Raw genomic sequence first — 21,683 nt, forward strand, 5'->3', positions numbered from 1 at the left:
ATTCCAGTGAATTGAACACAGTTATGATGTAGTTGTTCGAAAACTGCTGCTATTAATAGTATACTAGCAAGTTGTGCTATATTTATTTAAAATAAAAAGGTAACGTGCTCAAGTTAAAGGGAAAACACACTGGCTAGCAAAGGTTATTTGCTTTACAGATGCAAATCATTAGTGTGGAGCTGGAAACTGAGTGAAGGTGACGAAAATAATAAAGGAAAATCCAACATATTTGGACACTCAGCCAACAGGAAGGTGGCCCATCTCATGTTGAAGGTGAGATGAGAAATGAAAACCTCACTATTCTACCTTCTTGCCTGCATTCCTCTGGTGAGAAAAAGATAATCTTAGAAGAACTAGAATTCACTTTTTTTCAGAAGGAGGTAGGGACTACCAAAGAAACGTGATCCTGTTGATATGACAGCGCTTCCTTCTTTGGTTGGTTCAGTTCATTCAATCGATACATATTCAGTAGAAGCATAGCATAGTGATCAAGAATATTCTGTCTGGAGCCAGACTGCCTGGGTTCAAATTCTTTCACCACTTACTAGCATTACCAGTTGGGAAGGTTGCTTATATATTTGAATGCCCCAACTTTCTTATCTATAAAATGGAGATCATAATAATAATCCCTATTCCATGGGTTGTGGCAGGAGCAAATGATTAATATATTTTAAAAGCTTAGGACAGTGATGGCATTCTAGGTTCTATATTAGTATTAATTTTTTGTGTATATGGGTGTATTTTTTAGTGCAGTTTTGTTTGAGGAACACTTCAGGGTGAAAACCTACCTTTGTAGAATTTACAATCTAGTGAGAGATGAGACAGTCCACAATAAACATAACATATCAGTAAATTATAATAATAACAGTAATAACCAGTAAGTAATAGAGTATGCTATGAAATACAAATGGACTGTGGAAAAAATAGCATTAAGAAAAGAGCTGGGGACTTCTCTGGTGGTCCAGTGGTTAAGACTTCACCTTCCAATGCAGGGGGTGCGGGTTCGATCCCTGGTTGGGAAGCTAAGATCACACATGCCTCATGGCCAAAAAACCAAAACATAAAATAAATAGAAGCAATACTGTAACAAATTCAGTAAAGACTTAAAAAAAAAAAAACAGAGTGGAGTTTGGGCCCTGAGAATAGTTATTGTTATTCCCCAAAGGACAGAGAGGTTCAGCAGTTTTCCCAAGGTCACACAGCTAGCATGTGAATTCTGACTCCAGAGACCATGACCACAGTCACCTGATAGGTCATGGTACATCCCACAGAACTTTGCCATTTGGAGGAGGAGGAGGTGGAATGAACCATGCACGTCAGGAGAGGAGGGACTGCAGGCCAAGGGGACAGCTACTACAAAGGCATTAACTTGGGTCCATCACGGCACGTTGGAGGAATTGCAGTGGATTTGTTGCGACCAGAGTAAAGTTAAGGAGTGGGAGGTAGTTGGGTCAGATAGATAATGAGAGGATGCAATTCATGTAGACCTCTGCAAGAATTAGGCTCTTACTTAAAGTGAGATGTATGTTTATTGAAAGTTTTTTCTTTTTTTAGCAAATGATTGTCATAGGAAAATATCAAATATAATAAGTGTATATTAAAAAAACAAGATGCAGATGATTATATATACAATTCTAGAAAATAAATTCTGGAGAGAAATACAATACACTGTTAACAGTAATAACTATCTTGTGTTTGGAACATGGCAGGCTTTTATTTCCTTAATACCTTTCAGTATTTTCCAAATAATATAAAATGATATGCATCATATAGTCAGAGAAATAGAATATTATTTTCTAAAATACAGGTGGCTGCTAAGCAACCAGAAGTGAAATATTAACATCTGATAATATAATTATCAGGTACTTGGCCACTTTACTGATGGTCGCCAAAGAAAACTTTTTACTGTGTCGAGGCAAGCTGATTAAGTTTTCTTTACTCAATTACAGAAAAAACACTTCACCTATATTATCCAGAAAAATAGGTTTATGTAGACTTGACTCTAGGACAGATATAATTTATTCTCTCCTTCATCTGAGGTGTTTTTGTGTCGTGTTTATAAACCTGGTATTAAATTTGTTCATTTTAAATTTAGTAGAGTTTTAGATAGTCTTTTTTTTTCAAGTTAACAAACTGTAATTGTGTTCCCAAAGATACATTTTTTTTCATAAACATCCATCATACACTGTAACCAAAAAAAGCAGTGTACATGAAATAAGGGAAAATAAATTAAAAATCCATAGCATAGGTAAGGAGGCTCTCGTCTGGAGCACAGCTGAGTTTCCAGCCGTATAATGAGGCTCGAAAGTTTCTTTTATAAGAATGCCTGCTAGCAAAGGTTCCAGCCAGGTGGCTGGTTGGTCTGTAAGTCAGTCTTGAGTACTTGAAACAGTTCTGTGTCTGTTTTTTTTTTTTTTTCCTTGGCGTTTAGAATAGCCATCATTGTCCTGCAATAGGCAGAGCGATCATGTCCAGGAAAAGTGAGGGAGGGAACCACAGAGGCAGAGGGAGATCCAAATACAGCATTCAAAGGTAACTGGTCCAGAGGCTTCCCTGGGGCTTCCCTGGTGGCACAGTGGTTGAGAGTCCGCCTGCCGATGCAGGGGATGGGGGTTCGTGCCCTGGTCCGGGAGGGTCCCACATGCTGCGGAGCGGCCGAGCCCGTGAGCCATGGCCGCTAAGCCTGCGCATCCGGAGCCTGTGCTCCGCAACGGCAGAGGCCACAACAGTGAGAGGCCCGCGTAGGGCAAAAAAAAAAAAAAAAAAGGGTAATTGGTCTAGTGATGCCTAGGGAAGGAGGAAGGGGATGGCATTCCCGGGTTAGCCATCTTCCTTCGGGGGTGTGTACCAGCCGTTTTTTTCATGGATCTGCACCAAGGACTTGTAGGCCTGCTGTGCTCTTGTCGGGCTGTATTGAGATTTGTTGGCTCCAAACTGCGCTCGTGCTTTTCCCTTCACCCGTGTGGCACTGATCTGCATGATCGCTGACTCTACTGAGTAGGCACTGCTCCAGCCCTGCTTGGTGAGAAGTTCCATGCAGATGGCACCTCCGCCCAGAACATACCCTCGGAGAGGACTGGAGACACAACCCTGACAAACGGCACGTCAAAGGGAAAGTTATCTGTAAAAGAAGAGTTAAGTAGGATGAAGTCGGCTCCTTTCTCTGAGGATCTGGAGATGGTTGTGCAAAGCACTGTCCTGGTCAACTTTGAGGAGTCTGACATTCCAATCATACAGGCTGTCATTCACGAGTTCGACTGTATAGTTTCTGCCTTTGAACCTCAGTGATCAGTATATATCCCTGAGCTCCTTCATCACCTGGTCAGTAGCCTGCGCCGAGCCAGACACCGCACCATCTAAGTAATCTTGCCTCTGGGTCTTTTTAATTTTCTTTGGTATGGCCAAGTTTTCTTTTCCAATGCCGTCATCTTCAGATTTCTTGCCCTCAGCTGGCGCTTCTTCTCTCATTTATTTCATAGTGATCTAGGTCTTCTGTGTCCTCAGGCATCTCTTCATCTTCACCTTCCGAAGATACATCTTCCTGTGTACACTGCTCTTCTGGAAAGGGCTGATCCAGCATCTCCACATCTGGATGCTGAGGGAGGTTACAGAGTTTACACAGGTCGGAGATGATCCTCTTCAGATGCTGCAACAGCAGAGTATTCCCCTTCTTTATGTCCACCGGCCTCTCCAAGAGAGCAGCCAAGTTAGCGTCACTGGACTCCGCTGACCAGATGGGGGGCACAGCTGGGTATGACTCCGTGATGTTGCAGTGGATGCAGACGGGATCCCCAGGCACCGACCCCTGTGGGGAGAGATGCAGTCCGGGCGCGGCCCTCGTCCCGGCCCCTCTGGCCTCAGCCAGCGGGAACTCGCATCTCAGCTGGTCCAGGAAGGCGCTGGCAATGCGGAAGCGCTCGAGGCCGCGGGGGAGAAGGAACTGGAGCAGCTTCAGCTCCCCACCCAGGCAAGGCCCCGGCTCCGGGCCCCGCCCCCATCCCGGGACTGTCCCCCTCCCCCCGGCCCCCCCAGCTGCTGCCGCGGCCCTGGCTGCTGCTGCTGCCCCAGGGCCGGCGGGCAGGAGCCCCCGGCCTCCGCTCCAGGCTCCACTGTCGCCCCCGCCGTCCACACTTCCTGATCCCCCCTTCGACAAGATGGCGCCACCGCCACCTCCGGGACAGGCCCCCCCCAGCTGCCGGAAGCCAGGCGCCCCTCCTGCTCCTCCTCGGCAGCCCCGCCTCCCTTAGATAGTCTCTTATACTTCCTGTGAAGTTTGGAAGATTATAAATTTAGGTTGAACTGATAAAATATTTTGGCCTGCAGGAAAAATATTATAATTCTATTATATCTTTGAAATGTTAATTTTACATTGGGATTTGGATAAACTATAATTATGTCAAAATGATACTCACTTTTACAAGAAAATTATATGAATAGAAGATTTAGACATGTATTTTGCATATGCTTTTATAATTATTCTGTTCCTGCGATAAATTCTTCTTTTTATACACATTACAGAATAACTGAGTGTTTCAGTTCAAATAAAGGAAAATTGTGTTTAAGAAAAATATTTTCTCTGGATAAATGCCGAGAAGTGGGATAACGGGATCATATGGTAGTTCTATTCTAAATTTTTTGGGGGGAACCTCCATACTGACTTTCATAGTGGCTGCACCAATTTACATTCCCACCAACCTCATCCTCACCAACACTTGTTATTTCTTGTCTTGTGAGCACATTGTAGGGTGTACAGAAGTAGAAGTATAATGCTGTGCACATGAAACTCATATAATGTTATAAATCAGTGTTACCTCAATAAACAAATTAATTAATTTTTAAAAAGACAAAAAAAATATTTTCTCTATTTCTTATCCTTTAAATTGACACCATAGATACTGTATCCTTTAGGAAGCTCTCTGTGGTCAGAGACCATTAACTCAATTAAAATTAGATTAAGGAATAAATGGAAATTGTCAACACATATAAATATCCAGAGCTAGATTAATTTTCAAGTATAGTTGGGTTCAGAGACTGGGCCACCTCCTCAGGATTTGTTTCTTTCTGTTTCTTGACTCTATTTTCAACTTGGTTGGCTTAAGTCTAGGTAGCACTAGATTTCTCCTTGTGTCAGGAAGATGTCGGAAAGCAGCTTAAACTTCCCATTCTTCTAGTAAGAGACTATAAGGAAACAGTGAAATTCTTTTCTGGTAGCTTTTCCAGAAGTCCTGAAATTTATTGTGATTGGCCAAACTAAAATCTTATGTCCATAACTGAATCAAATTACAGTGACCAGAAAAATGCCAAGACTTGGTTTACTCCAGAAACTCCTTCCTAAAGATATGGAATGAAGGTGGATCTTCGATTAAAAATCAGGGAGACAAATGCTGGGGCGGTAAACATGAAACATCCATAGTATAAACGTTTCTGGAAAAGCCTTTATTAAGGGAAATAGTAATTTCTGCTGTTAACAAACAAGTTCAAAAATCTCACTGGCTTACAACGACAAATACCTTCTTTGCTTTCAAGTCGTGGGTCAGCTCTGCATTTCTCTAATTAGTTAATAGTCACGTGAGGCATGTTTCTCTAATGGCAAATGGCATGAAAACAAAAAAGGTGAGCAGAGTTATGAAATGCCTTTAAAGGCTTCAGCTTGTGTCTAGGGCCCATCACTTTAATCCACATGCTATTGGACAAACAAGTCATGCGGCTAAACTCAACATCAGTTGAATGAGTAAACATATTCATTAGTGCGAGGTAATGCAAAGTCCTGTGACAAATGGTATGGAGTAATTTGAATACAGGACAGAAGTGAAGAATTAAGAGCAATGAACCTATTTACCAGAGGACGTTTCTAGTGCTCACTTGATGACAAAGTTAGCTGTCAGAAGAATTTTCTCCAATTCACGTCTCCATAGAGTTTATTATTAAGATCCAAGAAGATAGTGTTCATCACCATTACATTTCTGTTCAGATTAAATTATACACGAATATCTGTATATAAATTTGTTTTATAACAGATAAGTAACCAAAACAGTAACAAATGTAATTTATTTTTAAATTATTATTGACATTTTCCCATATTATAGTTTTTGAGTACCAAACTTTATTGAAATCTTTTTTTTTTTTTTTTCGGTACGCGGGCCTCCCACTACCGCGGCCTCTCCTGCTGCGGAGCACAGGCCCCAGACGCGCAGGCCCAGCGGCCATGGCCCACGGGCCCAGCCGCTCCGCGGCATGCGGGATCTTCCCGGACCGGGGCACGAACCCGCGTCCCCTGCATCGGCAGGCAGACTCCCAACCACTGAGCCACCAGGGAAGCCCTATTGAAATCTTTTATACTAGTTCCGGAAGAATTCTGATATCAATTTCAGGTTTCCAATTAAGATTTTTATACTATCTTTGGTTTATTCCTGTGGAGTATATTTTCTAAATCCCCACAAAGGAAAGTTAGGTCAGATCACCATTAATTCTGAATATGCTTGTGTTTGGTTAGTGTCATAACTTTAATATGAGCTAAGTGTATTTTTATGCAGTAATTTGGTAAATCATCTCAGTAGATGATAGCAAATTACCCACCTTTTTTCTGCCTGATGTATAATATGTTCTAGTTGAGTAATTAGGTATTAGTTAGACACAGCTGCAGCTTGTGTTCGACAAGTACTTTTTCAGTCACACATTTATCTCTCTCTTTGTGGATGAATTGGCAACATGCCTCATACGGGTCTTTAATGTACTGTTTTTATGCAGCTATAGGCTGCTGTCCAAAGGGTTTATGTATACAGTTTGATATATACGTAATACCATCTTTGAAGAAGAGGACAACTTTTTCTTAAAAATCATACATGGTAATATTGATATAGTATTATTTTTTATATAATACAATATTTTTAATCTTTCAATCATCCCTACATAATTCTTTCTTTTAGGCTGTCCTTTCCAACTGTGAGAGTTTAAGAGTTATATTTCATGACTTTGCAGATACCATTTGCCTATGCATAATTAGTATGTCTGAAATGCTGGAGACTGTGCCATTGGCTGGAATGCCATTGTGCTACAGTGGTGCTCCTTTAAAGTGACATATGTCAACCTGGGCATAACTGAAATTTTGGGCCAGCAGATAATTTGTTGCAGGAGGCTGTCCCGTGCTTTGTGGGATGTTTAACAGCACCCTGGCCTCTACCCACAAGATGTCTGTAGTACTCTGCCCTACCCCAGGTTGTGTCAATCCAGAATGCCTCCAGACATTTCCAAATGTCCCCGGAGGGGCAAAATTGCCCCCACTGAGTGCTACCGCTTTAAAGTAATTTCTAATTAATGGTGACATATATTATAGCAACCTCTCCCTCCTATCTATCATACTTAAAATTGTTGGCCTGAAAATTGATAAAGGAATGAGGAAGAATGAGGCTAATATGTCTCATTTAACATAAATCTCTGAATTTGGACAATAGTGAATTACATGTTAGAAAAAATTGTTTACATTCTTTTATTCAGGTTTTTCATGTAGACCTTTATAGGATAGGAAGGTTCTGGTCTTCCAGTTTTCTCTTTCCTTTCATTAGAAATGTCTCTCTCCATTGTTATTTGTTGTTATTATTGTTCCCTTAATGGCTATTAATTTAAAAGGTTTCATTTATTCATTTTCTTTGCTGTGCACAATATTTTAGAATAGATGTAAGTGAATTCCATTATGTCTATGAAAACTTACTCTGAGTAGGTGGTTTCTGTACATTAGGAGGGTCTGGGGAGTAAGATACGTTTACATTTGCAGAGAGAATGATCTGGGGTTAATTGAACATAGTTATTAAACAGTCTCACTCCTTCAGTGTGCATGTTGACAGGGATAACAGATGAGGTTTCATATCTCATTTCTCTGCAAGAATATTTTGCCTTCTAAGTTCACGATTTTTGGAATCTAAAACAATTTCATGAGGCTTGAATTCTGGGCTCTCGAACTTAAATTCTAGGGAAAATCCAATCTAGCAGAAAGAACATGGGTTTTGATTAAACAGAACTGGATTCCAGTTCCAACCCCTAAGTACTTGCTGTGCAACTTTGGCTAAGTTACTCAAAATCTCTGAAACTGTTTCCTCCTCAGTGAATGGAGATAATACATGTTATTGCTGAGACTGGGGCAGGAATGAGTTGGTGGTGGGAAGGTTACTGCATTTATTCTCTCCACTTTCTTTTATCCTATTCTTTATATTTAGCATCAACCGTTTTACTGAAAACTCCTCTCACAGAGTCTCCCAAAACCTACTTGCTGATAAACCCAAAGGACTCCTGGTAGTCCTATTTTTAATCAACTGCTCTTTTGCTTTAAAAAAAGGACTGGCAAACATTTTCTGTGAAGAGCCAGATAGTAAATATTTTTGACTTTATGAGATAATGTCTGTCTCAATTACTCAACTTGGCCATCATATGTAAAAGTGGCCATAGACAGTGTATTAATGAGTCGACTTGGCTGTGCTCCAATAATACTTTATTTGTAGGCTGTGGGCTGGACTTGTCTCACAGGTGTAGTTTGATGATCCCTACTCTAAGCTCTGCATTGGCTTCTATTTCACTTTATATCCTCTAGTTTTCTGGCTACAAAGGATTCGTCTCTTGTCATTGATAACTCCTCCTCTGTCTCCTTCACTGGGTTTTCTTTTCTTGCTCACATATTAATTGTTTAAATTAAGATAGTGCCGGTTGGGAAGAGGAAGCAGATGTGAATCAAAATGAGACCATCATTTTCTCTCTCAAGCCTTTATCCTCTGTGTGAAGGCCAAATCTCAGAGGCATACAAGGCTCTTTATTATTTAATTTCTGCTCAACTTTACATCTTCTTCTCCTTAAATTCCTCAAAGCTGTTACCCTCCCAAGCTATTTACATTTTCTCAGTTTGCCTGGTGCTCCCTCTTATCCCTGAGCTCGGCACATATGACTTTTTCCTCTCAAAAGATTTTTTCTTTATCTTTTTTTTTTTTCCTAGATGGAGAAAGATCATTCTTTATACTCTACCTTAATTAGCTTCTGCTCTCAGCAGATTTCTTTAAATCCCCACCCAAGATTGGATTAGAGCTTTTTCTACATGATTTCTTTGAGTATATTTTAAATTATCTAGAAATAAAACTTTAATGAAAATATCAACGTACTCTGTTCCATAATAGAGTTATGGTTGGATTGCTACGGGACTGCACAGAAAGGGTACTAACCCTATTCTTGGAGACAAAACTGTCAGGGAAGGCATAAGTGGAAAGTGATTTTTGAGTTGGGTCTCGACACAGAGGACCAGGGGAGGAAGGTTCTGCCAAGCTGATGGAATGTCAGAATTCAAGACTGTGGGGCACTGGGCAGTTCATGGGACAGTTCATATTCTGGACGACATTGTATGATTCACATCTGTTCTCTGCAGTAAAGCTTCACTTAGATAACTGATGCTCAGTAAATGTGCATGGTCAGATGACAAATTTATTGTTAGAAGTTACAAGTTAGGCTAATTTTTTTTAAGGTAGGCATTTACTTTTGATTGATCTTAATATATTCATCAATTAAGATAATTTAAAATGCACTGACCTTTAATCACAATACTCTAGGTGAGCTTTCACAGATGTATGTATGACTAATTCATCTCCCCTCCACCCATTCATCTCCCCTCCATCAAAACCCAGCATAGTGCACAGAGAAGATCTTCATAAATATTTGTTGAATGAAAGAAAAACACTGAATGTTCCAAGGAGGTGGCACCAGATAGAAGACAAAGAGTAAACAATTTGCTAAACTCAAGAATGCACATATGCAAGGCATAAAATAGATCTTGGTACTACTTGTTTATAACAAAATAATTACCTTTTAATCATAAAATGTAAAAGCAACTAGAATATTAAGCAAAGGAGAAATACAATAAAGAAAAATGATTATGAAAATTCTAAACTCTGAGTTGAGATTTATAATAAACTTCCATTTTAACTAAGGCAGTCCAGTGATATTCATCATTTTCTCTTGCCATTCATCATTCATGCATTCCAAAAATATCTACAGAATACTACTTATGCAAAGGCACTACTATAGGCTCTCATTACCCTTCTTATTAAATTCTGAAACCTTAAAAAAAAAATTCTGAAATCTTGGTATTAGCTATGTATATATTTACACACACATACACAATTATGGATACACATATGTGTACATATACATGCAAGATGAAATTGTTTCTCAACACCTGCAATTACCATGTCTCCTGTACTGTACATTCCTTGACTACTTCTGGCAAAATGCCCTTATATTTCATGCTAAGTTCTTCTAAAAGCTCTTCATGAAGTTATTTATGCTGGGAATAAAGTTTATGAGAGAAAATAGCATTAAAAAAATAATTCTTATTGCAATGTGACCAAAATCCAGGAAAAGACAAAAAGGGGGAAGCTGGATTTTCTTACAGACCCCCTTCTACTTATTCTCAGAATTGGAATTAGGAGATATAACTTATGGAGAACATACACCATTGAACAGGTGCCTAGGGAGTTAGAGCCAAATTCTCGTTTCAATGGGTGAACAGTCAGTCGCTGCCATATGGGCAGAACACGGTTTCTTCTCAGATGTCTCCTAGGTATTTTGTGCCCTATCAACTGTGGCTACATCCACTCCATTTCTAGGCCCAAAATATTAAATATAGTTCAAGTATCTTATGCTGTATTTTCCAAAAGAATGTTCTGATAAAACAATGCATATCGGGGCTTCCCTGGTGGCGCAGCGGTTGAGAGTCCGCCTGCTGATGCAGGGGACACGGGTTCGTGCCCCGGTCTGGGAGGATCCCACATGCTGCGGAGTGGCTGGGCCCATGAGCCATGGCCGCTGAGCCTGCGTGTCCGGAGCCTGTGCTCCTCAATGGGAGAGGCCACAGCAGTGAGAGGCCCGCGTACCACAAAAAAAAAAAAACAATGCATATCATATATATTCATAACCTATTAAAGAGTTCATCACAGACTAATTAGTTGCTCATTAAATATTTGCTGAGATCAAAAGAATGCATTATAACTCTATCAATGTAAAAGATTTGTCAAAGTCCACAAATGAAGCAGGAAGTTATCACTCTTTACAGACATATACAATAACATCTCACTGTTGACAACTTCTTGATAATTCACAGATCACTCATGCTCAGGAAATAATAAGGGAGTACACACAGTATGATTTGATTTGGGGTGATTAAAAAATGAGGATGTTCTATCCCAGGATAGATGTAGTAGTAGAACTCGGTGTCTAATTTCAAGTAATTCTGCCAGCTAGCTGTAATCCCTCTGAATATAGGAATAATAATAATTTCCTCAAAAGTTTTTAGTGAAATTTAAGTGAAACAATGCAGGTATTGCGTTTGATTCAATACTTATCACATCATAGAATCTTATATAAGAGAAATACTAAGATGAGATCATGAAATCAAAATAAAATAATAAAAATAGTGTTCATCTGTAAATGTTTGTACTACAGTTTCCTGTGCTTTTAATAATTTTCTATAAAATAAATTTGTGCTAATCATTGTCAGGTTTGCAGTGTTCTGATACTCCAGGGATGTAATAGTAACCATATAATTTGAGAAAAGATAACAATATTGGTTGTAGCCTTTTCTGTAATTCTCAATGGCTATTTCTTTCTTTGCATCAATCTTGGGACCCATGAAGAGTGGGAATAAGGAACAAATAAAATCTTTAAAAATGTTGTCAGCTTGAAGGTTCTCCTTTTTCTATACTATTCCTTCAACACCCTAAATGATCAGTGCTGGGGAAGAGGTCATCATCTGACTAGGAAAATGAATTATTTTATAAGTGTGGGGAGAAAATCATTTAAATTAAGTTATATAGAGAATGATAAAAGAAATTCCTTGAATATATGAATATTTACTATACATTTTTCTTTCAGCCCTTCTCTTTTCTATTCTTATTTTTTAAAGAAATGGTAAACAATCATTTTATGTTCTCCTTCTTGTTCTAATTTTCCTTAACCTTTCCCAATTCTCATTTTCTCATTTCCAACCACCCCATCACCACAAGCACCAAAAAAGAAAAAAAAGGAAGTCAGACTTGTCAGACTTTGTTATCATCGTCCCAGAAGGGAATTACTTATCACAACTTCTTTTCTTTCTATTCCACAGCTAGTTATTTAAAATTTCTGTTGGAACCAGAGAGATTACTTTATTCTAGGATTTCCCCTAAGACAAAAACCCTGGTAACCATAGCAGCATTGCCATCCAATCTCTTGAATCCACAACAAAATGCGGCTAGAAATGCTTAGCGCAGTCTCCCAAGGCAAACATTGCTATGATGAGTGACAAACTGAAACAGTAGGAGCTGCTCCTGTTGCCATGGAAACAGGCCTTTCCATCTGAGAGGTTCCATCCCAGGATTCACAATCTAAAGCTTTGTAAAGGTATGCTGGTCTTCACTCCCCTACTGGTTAGCACTTACTACCAGACTAACACTGCTGAGATGACTGATATGGAAAAATAAGGGCTATCCCTCATTGCCACAGTAACCCAGGTTTCCAGTAATTTGCCTTAATAGAAAGTTGAAAGAGCTTTGTAGCAGATGTCTATAGTAGCTAAATCAAATGACAGTTAAAGAGAACAAATGTGGTAAGTTCCTTAAAAGTTAAATGCACACCTTTTGGGGTATCACTGGGGTTGTGTTTTCTAAAAAAATATATGCTCCACCATGCTTTTAAGGAATCACAATTTAGATCATGAAGCACTGGAACAAAATATGTTTTATGCACTTGTAAAAATGTTTATAGAGAATACAAAGTTCTCTGAATATAAATAGAAAGCACTAAGTTATTAAACACTTTTTCTTTGGGAGTCCTTCAACAGGAAGGACTCTGTTGAACAACAAAGGACAGAAATCTCAATGAATTAACTGGCATATTTATGACTAATCATATATCCTAATGGCATTTTTTAGCAAATGGCTAGTCAAAATATTAGATTTGGAAAGTTATGATGAGCTGATAATCCATTACCATTACTAGGGGATTACCATTACCATTTAGATCCAAGTTATTAGGCTTTTTCCAACGTAACTGGATTGTCAAAGTGTACATATAGTCAGATGTGCATGAAAATTATAGCTTAATTATTTTATGCAACTGACCTAGACATTGTCACAGACTCTTATCCTTCTAGGCAGTGAGGAGACATATGTTGTTTATCAGCAATATTTCAGCATCTTCCAGTTTTAACAGCACATTTCAATTTTAAGTAGACCCTCTATGTTAAATATTTAGTCAGGTTAGAAGTCAAGGCTCTATCAGGGCTGCCTCACCTTTCCCCTTCAGTCTTCCCCCAGGTGGCATCTGGACGTAAGTGACAGGTCTTCACTATGTTTCATGGAGTAAGAGCTGTCTGAGGTTTTACCTACTACTGGTCTACTCTCCAGGGCGACGGATCTGGTATTCGTGTTTTCACTGGTGGTGTCTGCTGAGGTACAGTTAGTGAGCTTTACTCCAGGACAGCTAGCTCTTTCTGCTACTATAGTCTACGGCTGGTGACCTTGGGGTCTGGTTTCTTAGCTCAGGCTTGATGATTTAGCCCCACCTCAGTAACTGCTGGTGTTACAGATCCACCCTGAAGGTGGCTGTGACTGCCTCCGAGCTTCATCCTTAAGGACCAACCTTCTTGTTCTCGGCTACAAGGCCACTCTGGCCACACTGTTCTTAACAGTGATTCTCTTTTGGTAGTTCCCCCAGCAAGATTTTTAATTCCTTTTCTCACTATTATTAATTTGTGATCCATATCACATATTTCTAACATTTTGTTTATCTTTACATTGTTTCTAAACTCAAACCCAGTTTTTGTTTAAAAAAAAAGGGAAATGAAAAAGACATACACACAGACAAAAGTTAGCTTAAGTTTACACAGCTTATATTCATTGAACAAGGTAACTTTTGCAATGCCTTTCAGGCTCTGTATGATCTATTCATCAATACTTTTACCTATAGGAATAGGATGCTGCAGTTAACTTTGAAATAAAAGACTACTCTCCTGGACACATGTGATTATGTCCAGGAAAGAAGATGAATGACTTAAACTGGGCCAATCATATTCTTTTTCCAAAGGTGCCCTTATTTATCAATCAGAAGCAAAAGGAAGAACGGGTAGTTTCTCAGAGAAAAAAAATAGAGATCAAATAATTCCTGTTTTCCAGATACTCTTCTCTTCCTTGTTACCATCCTTCTCTGAGGCCTTGCTACATCCTCACCCTTGGAAAATACAAAACACTTTGAATCTTCATAATGAATTCCCATTATATCTCTATAAGCTAGCTCAAGTTGATTTCTAGAATATTTAATTAAAGAGTTATGATGAACACATCTGTGGGGTTTATTTCTTTCATGGCCAAATTACCTCGCTGAAAATGAAATGGAAATTTTGGCCTTTATTTTGGATTCTATACAAGAAAAATGGCTCTAAGAATTTAAGGAAGGATAATCTCCATTTGTAATTCAAAGGTGTGACACCGGTTCCAGCGGTGAGCAGAATCTTTCTGTGTTCTTCATCTGAGTCTCCATATTGTCTGCTTTATATTACCATATTGAGTAATTCAACCAGTTACTGCAGGTACAGCAAAAGAGAAAATCTATTTCTGTTGGCTGATGTTTGAACATTTCCTACCTGTCCTTAATATGGGTATGCTGGTGAACATTTTGCTTTAACTACTGCTGGAATTTTTTTTAAAGCAAAACAGTATTATTATAATTTTTTTATTCTTAATGTAGTGTTAGCAATGATTTCCTGCTGTCTTGGATGGTGATACCTAATAGGTTTTCCTACCTGCATCCGTTTCACTTTCTTCCAGTTGCTGCAACTCTGTTTTCCTTTAGGGAACTGTTCCTCCTCATTTCTTGCAGCCTTGGTGAGACTGATAATCCAGGTACTCTAGCTTGATCTGAGAAAGTCTATCAGCTCCTCTCCTTCTCTAGATCCTGATGTAGTTACTGGACTTTCTGAGCCCAGGTTTTGCTAACTTTCCTTCAAAATTTGCTACTTTCCATTTATTTGTGTCATCTTCAATTTCTTTCATCCATGTCTTATAGTTTTCAGAGTACAGGTCTGTCACCTCCTTGGTTAAATTTATTCCTAGGTATTTTATTCTTTTTGATGCAATTTTAAGTGGAACTCTTCTTAATTTCTTTTTCTAATAGTTCATTAGTAGTATATAGAAAGGCAACAGATTTCTATATATTGATTTTGTATCCTAAAACTTTTCTGAATGCATTTATTAGTTCTAATAGGTTTTACGGGATTTTGGGGGTTTCCTATATACAGTACCATATCATCTGCACATAGTGACAGTTTTACTTTTTCTCTTCCCATTTGGATGCCTCTTCTTTTTTTCTTTTTTCTGATTGCTGTGACTGGGACTTCCAATACTATGTTGAATAAAAGTGGCAAGAGTGAACATCCTTGTCTTGTTCCTGATCTTAGAGGAAAACTTTCAGCTTTTCACTATTGAGTATGATGTTAGCTGTGTGTTTGTCACATATGGCCTTTATTATGTTGAAGGATGTTCCCTATATATCCACTTTGTTGAGATTTTTTGTATCATAAATGGATGTTGAAGTTTGCAGATGCTTTTTCTGCATCTATTGAGACGACTGTATGATTTATATCCTTAATGTTGTTATGTGGTGTACTGCTTGATTTGCAGATATGGAACTATTCTTGCACTTCTGGAATAAATCCCACTTGATCATGGTGTATGATCCATTTAATGTATCGTTGAATTCAGTTTTCTAGTATTTTGTTGAAGATTTTTGTATCTAGGTTCATCAGGCATATTGGCCTGTAATGTTCTTTTTTGTAGTGTCTTTATCTGTTTTTTTTCATTTATTATTATTTTTTAACATCTTTATTGGAGTATAATTGCTTTACAATGGTGTGTTAGTTTCTGCTTTATAACAAAGTCAATCAGTTATACATATACACATGTTCCCATATCTCTTCCCTCTATCCGGTTTTAGCATCAGAGTAATGCTGGTCTGGTAAAATGAGTTTGAAAGCATTCGTCCCTCTTCACCTTTTTTGCAGCAGTTTGAGAAGGATACGTACCAACTCTCCCTTAAATATCTGGCAGAGCTCATCTGTGAAGTTGTCTGATTATGGACATTCTACTCCTGAGTTTGGTTAGCATCTTTATGAGTATTACTTTGAAGTCTTTATCTATTAAATTGTTTATCTTCATTTTGTTTAGTTCTTGTTCTGAGGTTTTGTCTTGTTCTTTTTTGATTGTCTTTTATTTTGTTTTTTTCCTTTGGAAGGTGGTTTGTCTCATTTTGCCTAACTTTCTGCATTTGTTTCTATGTACTAGGTGTTATCCACTACCTCTGTCGGTCTGGAAACAGTGGGCTCATGTAGAACCTGCTCTGTGAGGCCCAGTGGCGCAATACCCTCTGGTCTTTAGAGCCAGGTGCTCCAGGGGTATCTCCTGTGTGGACTGTGTGTGCCCTCCTGTTATGGTTGGGCTGCCATTGCTACATTTGTGCTGGTGGGCAGGGCTGGCCCCCGGCTTAGCTAGCTGTGTGGCTTGGCCTCAACTGCTGTGGATTCCTTGTTGGGCAAGTCTGGCACCCAGCCCAGCTGGCTGAGAGGGCCAGCTATGACTACTGCAGGCACGCTGATGTGTGGGACTGGCCCTTGGCCCAGCTGGCTTTGAGACTTGGCTGAAATTCTTAGGGGCACACTGGCATGCCGGACTGTCCCCACAGAATGGGAGCTGCTGTGGAGGGGTGCCAGTGCTGGTAGAGACGGCCCACTGGGTGAGACAGGGCAGGAGCCATGTTGAAGGGGCAGGCCTGGATGGGCAACTTAGGCAGGTTGGGTCCTTGGGGGAACTCTGGGGTGGGGCACAGGATATTAGCTAAGTTGATGGAGAGTGACAGATATGCACAAAAATCATAATGGCACCTGCAAGCACTTCCATCTCAAGAGAAAGCTCCATCAGACCCCTGCCTCTCTAGCACACACCTAAAATTAGTCAAGGAATTTCCTTCTCATATAAACCAGGTGCTTTTCAAGATGCTGCCTCTGCACTGTGAGTATCAGCTAGTGAGTTTGTGCAAGAGTCAAGAGTGGTGTCTCAGTTTCCCACAATCTTCCAGGTCTCCCAGATGCAAGCCCTACTGGTTTTCCAAGCCAGACTTATGGTGGCTCATCTTCCTGGTGCAGGTCCCCTGGGCTGAAGAGCCAGACATGGGGCTTGGAGTCCTTGCCTCTTGGGGAGGGGGGACCTCCACGGTTGTGATACCCCTCCTGTTTATGGGTCACTGCACCAGGGGTGTGGGTTCTGGTTAGACCATGCCCGAGCTCACCCTCCCTGTCTTGACATGGACTTTGCTTTATATCCTTAGTTTCAGAAACTCTATTCTGCTAGTCTTCAGGTTGTTCTCAGAAATAGTTGTTGTGTATGTAGTTGTAGTTATCGTGTGTCCATGAACAGAGAGAGGTGAGCTCAGAATCCTCCTACTCTACCATCTTGATCCAGACTCCACTTTTGTAATATTTTGAAGCAAATCTCAGACATATATATTTCCTTTGTAAATATTTCAGTATACATTTGTCAAAATTAATAAATGTTTCTCTTCTTTAGATATAACTGGAACAACATTATCACATCTAAAAACAAAATGGAGTTTCATTTCTGGTAACGGTGGAATAGCTGATATCAGACCTGCCCTCCTGATGAAATAATTATAAGCTTTGGACAAAACACATTAGAAAAAAAAAAGAACAATTGTTTCTAGTCAGATGAATCTAGAGGGTATGCTCCATAGTGAGAGAGACCGTGACTCAGCAGCTTGCCTGGATACGGGAAGGCCAGGCTCTAGGGTCAGCAAAACTCCTCATTTGAGGATTAGAATACGTAGGATCTGCACTCTGTCAAGTTCCCTGGTCAGGGGACGCCCAGAACTTGGTTCTGCAGGTGAGTGAAGCTGCTGGTTGGGATTACAACTTGGGCACTACAGAATAAGAAACAAACATGTAATAATGAGGAGGTGCTTGCTGTACTAAGTCATGAACTGGGGCACTGGAATTTGGGACACACAAAAATATCGTTATTAGCCAGATGAATTATTTCCTGTGTTTTTTCTTGTTTGCTGTACTAATTGATTGAAAATGAGCTTTTTGCTGTGTTTGGTTATTATGGCAGCCATTATGCTCTAATTGGACTACTTATTGGATCATCTTCCAGTTTATTTTTAATCATCTTAATCATCTTCCAGTTTATTTTTCCACCTTATCATGATGGTCTTTCTTTTCACCGAACAGCCCTAAGCCACAGATTTGACTTTCAAGCTGATGCATTTGCTAAAAAACTTGGAGATGCTAAAGACACATGCTGCTTTAACCAAACTGAACAAAGGTAACTTGGGATTCCCTGTTTTTGACTGGCTGTTTTCAATGTCACATTATTCTCATCCTCTAGTACCAGGGAGACTTCAAGCTTTGGAAAATTCAAAACAAGACTAGTTGTCCAGAGTCTGTGACTGAAGACACTTCCGATCAGTTTTGTCCTGGTGGCATATTCTAGCTCTTCCTGTTTTTAATTTTTTCTTTAAGAAAAATTATTAAGTACAGAAAATCCAAGATTTAAATAAATTTAATATCTCATTTCAAAACTGATTTTAATAATCCATTTCTTAAAGAAAATGGATGAAATTTTTAGGCTTAATGTTTTAAAAGGCATAGTTTTTCTTGAAGTATAGTTGATTTACAATGTAGTGTTAATTTCTACTGTACAGCAAAGTAATTCAGTTATACATATACATACATTTTTTTAAAAAGTTCTTTTCTATTATGGTTTATCACAGGTTATTGAATATAGTTTCCTGTGCTATACAGTAGGACCTTGTTATTTATCCATTCTATATATAATAGCTTACATCTGTTAATCCCAAACTTCCACTCCATCCCTCTGCTATCTCCCTTCCCCCTTAGCAACCACAAGTTTGTTCTCTATGTCTGTGAGTCTGCTTCTGTTTCATAGATAGGTTCCTTTGTGTCAAATTTTAGATTCCACATATAAGTGATATCACATGGTATTTGTCTTTCTCTTTCTGACTTACTTCACTTAGTATGATAATCTCTAAATCCATCCATGTTGCTGCAACTGGCATTATTTTGTTCTTTTTTATGGCTGAGTAGTATTCCATTGTATATATGTACCACATCTTCTTTATCCATTCATCTGTCGATGGACATTTAGGTTGCTTCCATGTCTTGGTTACTGTGAATAGTGCTGCAGTGAACACAGGGGAGCATATATCTTTTTGAATTACAGTTTTGTCTGGATATATGCCCAGGAGTGGGATTACTGGATCATATGGCAATTCTATTTTTAGTTTTTTGAGGAATCTCCATGCTGTTTTCCATAGTGGCTGCACCAACTCACATTCCCACCAACAGTGTAGGAGGGTTCCCTTTTCTCCACACCCTCTTCAGCACTTATTATTTGTAGACTTTTTAATGATGGCCATTCTGACCATTGTGAGGTGGTACCTCATTGTAGTTTTGATTTGCATCTCTCCAGTAATTAGCAATGCTGAGCATCTTTTCATGTGCCTCTTGGTCATCTGTATTTCTTCTTTGGAGAAATGTCTATTTAAGTCTTCTGTCCATTTTTCGATTGGGTTGTTTGATTTTTTTGTTGTTGACTTGTATGAGCTGTTTGTATATTTTAGAAAATTAAGCCCTTATTGGTCATATTGTTTGCAAATATTTTCTCCCATTCTGTAGGTTGTCTTTTCATTTTGTTTATGGTTTCCTTTCCTGTGCAAAGGCTTGTAAGTTTGATTAGGTCCCCTTTTTTTTCTATTGCCTTGGAAGACTGACCTAAGAAAACATTGGTACGATTTATATCAGAGAATGTTTTGCCTGTGATCTCTTTTAGGAGTTTTATGGTGTCAGGTCTTATGTTTAAGTTTTAAAGGAATAGTTTTATCTTTAAAATCAAATTTATCATCAACTTGTAAAATTATTTGAGAAAATACAGAACTTGTTTTACTTACACACTTATATGGAATCAGGTAAGTTTGGGGTCATATGTTTAAAAGAGGTAGCAACACTTCTAAGTCCTCTCTGTAAGACAGAAATAGTAGTCCCAAATCATTGTGCTCATACCTGAGTTGAGACTTGTTATTACTTTCATGCTTTTAGGATTTAACCTGCAATCAGTGTTTTAAATGAAAAAGAAAAGTAACAATTGGTAAGGCTGATGTTATTTAAATGAAAGTAGCTAGAAATATGCTCTACTGTTACACCAAATTTCTCTGTTTGCTCTCTTGCTACAAACTGATCAGGAGTTTCTAATGATGCTTTGAAATTAGAAATTATGTGTAGAATGTTTTACATCATTGGGCTTTATTTTTGTTTCTAAGAAAATCCCAGTCTTTATTTTTCCTTCTACGTACTGGGAATGATCCCATTATGGGTAAATTAGTATTTTTAAAAAATATTCAGCTTTCTCCTCATTCATAATCTTTTAGTCAATAAACAGTGCATCTTTTCACTTAGCAGAAGTTGCCATATTGAACAGCTTTTACTGTTTTTAAAGTGGCAGAATGTGGATAGAAGAAGAAATGACATTTTAAGAGACACAGAGTGAAACACTGGTGGCTCTCCTATAATATTGCAGGAAAAAATATAGTCTTCTATCTCTTTCAAGGACAGAAGAGTTTCACTTTTTATTTATAATCTTATCAGTAAGTTGTAAGTACTGTTTAAGCAGGCCTGATTCTGTTCTTGATAATTATAGTTTTTGATATGCAGATAATTTTTATTTTCAAATCAAATGTCATAAAATTTTTCTTTTCCAGTTTTCAAGGATCCATATTTGACTGCTTTAAATTTCTGTCCACTTTCTGAATGAGAACTGACTTTGTCCCTAGAGCTCCCACCCATTGGTGATATCTGCCTTCTGGGGATTTATTCCAAAGTAAGATCAATGATGCATCCTTGGTATCTACCCAGAAAGTCTGTGGCTCAGCAGATATCTGGGTGATGTCTTTACATGGAAATATAATTAAAAATAAATATCTAATTTAGTGCCACATTATTTATTTTCCTAAGGCTAAAGAGGAGCAGTCCTATGATTTTATCCAGCATCCTGTATCTTTGAATTCATGCCGTGACAACTGCCTTTCCTTCCTTCTGTGACTTTAAAGACAAATTTCAGTTGTGCACAAGTGAAACATTAAAAATTGCCAATGCAAATTAAAAAGAGTTTGAAGGCATTAAAGAGGCACCAGAAGCAGAGAGAATAGAGAGAAATAGAACTCTTGAAATGAAATAAACTAGGTGAGATCCACACTTAACTGACTTTTCCCTGAGGGAATTCTCCAGTCTATGTGAGCACCCCAGAGTTCAAGGTGAAAGATGCAGTCTTACTTGACTGTAGAGTTAGACATAACAATGTGAAACTGACAAAGAGATTAAAAATTGAGAGGAAAATGATAGAAAGTAGTTAGACACAGAACAGGAAGACCTAAATATGCATACAGACTCCTGTAAAATTTTCAGTTTATTCCTAAAGTGTAAATGTATAGAGCAAGACTTCAAGGGACCCAGCAGAAAGCAACAAATAGAATCCTTAAAATGTGAGCAAAGATTTCATCAGCTTCAACACTGGAGAATAAGAGTTTTGTGCTGGAGT

At 38.7% G+C, this 21,683-nt stretch overlaps 2 pseudogenes; one reads left to right on the forward strand and one right to left on the reverse strand.

The window, feature by feature from the left end:
* Window positions 1-2,757: 2,757 nt before the first annotated feature.
* On the reverse strand, window positions 2,758-3,848 carry LOC137233139 (ubiquitin-conjugating enzyme E2 Q1 pseudogene; annotated as a pseudogene).
* Window positions 3,849-7,231: 3,383 nt separating this feature from the next.
* LOC137232933 (CAAX prenyl protease 1 homolog) lies at window positions 7,232-18,502 on the forward strand (annotated as a pseudogene).
* Window positions 18,503-21,683: the final 3,181 nt, after the last annotated feature.

Source organism: Pseudorca crassidens, chromosome 10 (genome assembly GCF_039906515.1).
Source record: "Pseudorca crassidens isolate mPseCra1 chromosome 10, mPseCra1.hap1, whole genome shotgun sequence".
NCBI classification, from domain to species: domain Eukaryota; kingdom Metazoa; phylum Chordata; class Mammalia; order Artiodactyla; family Delphinidae; genus Pseudorca; species Pseudorca crassidens.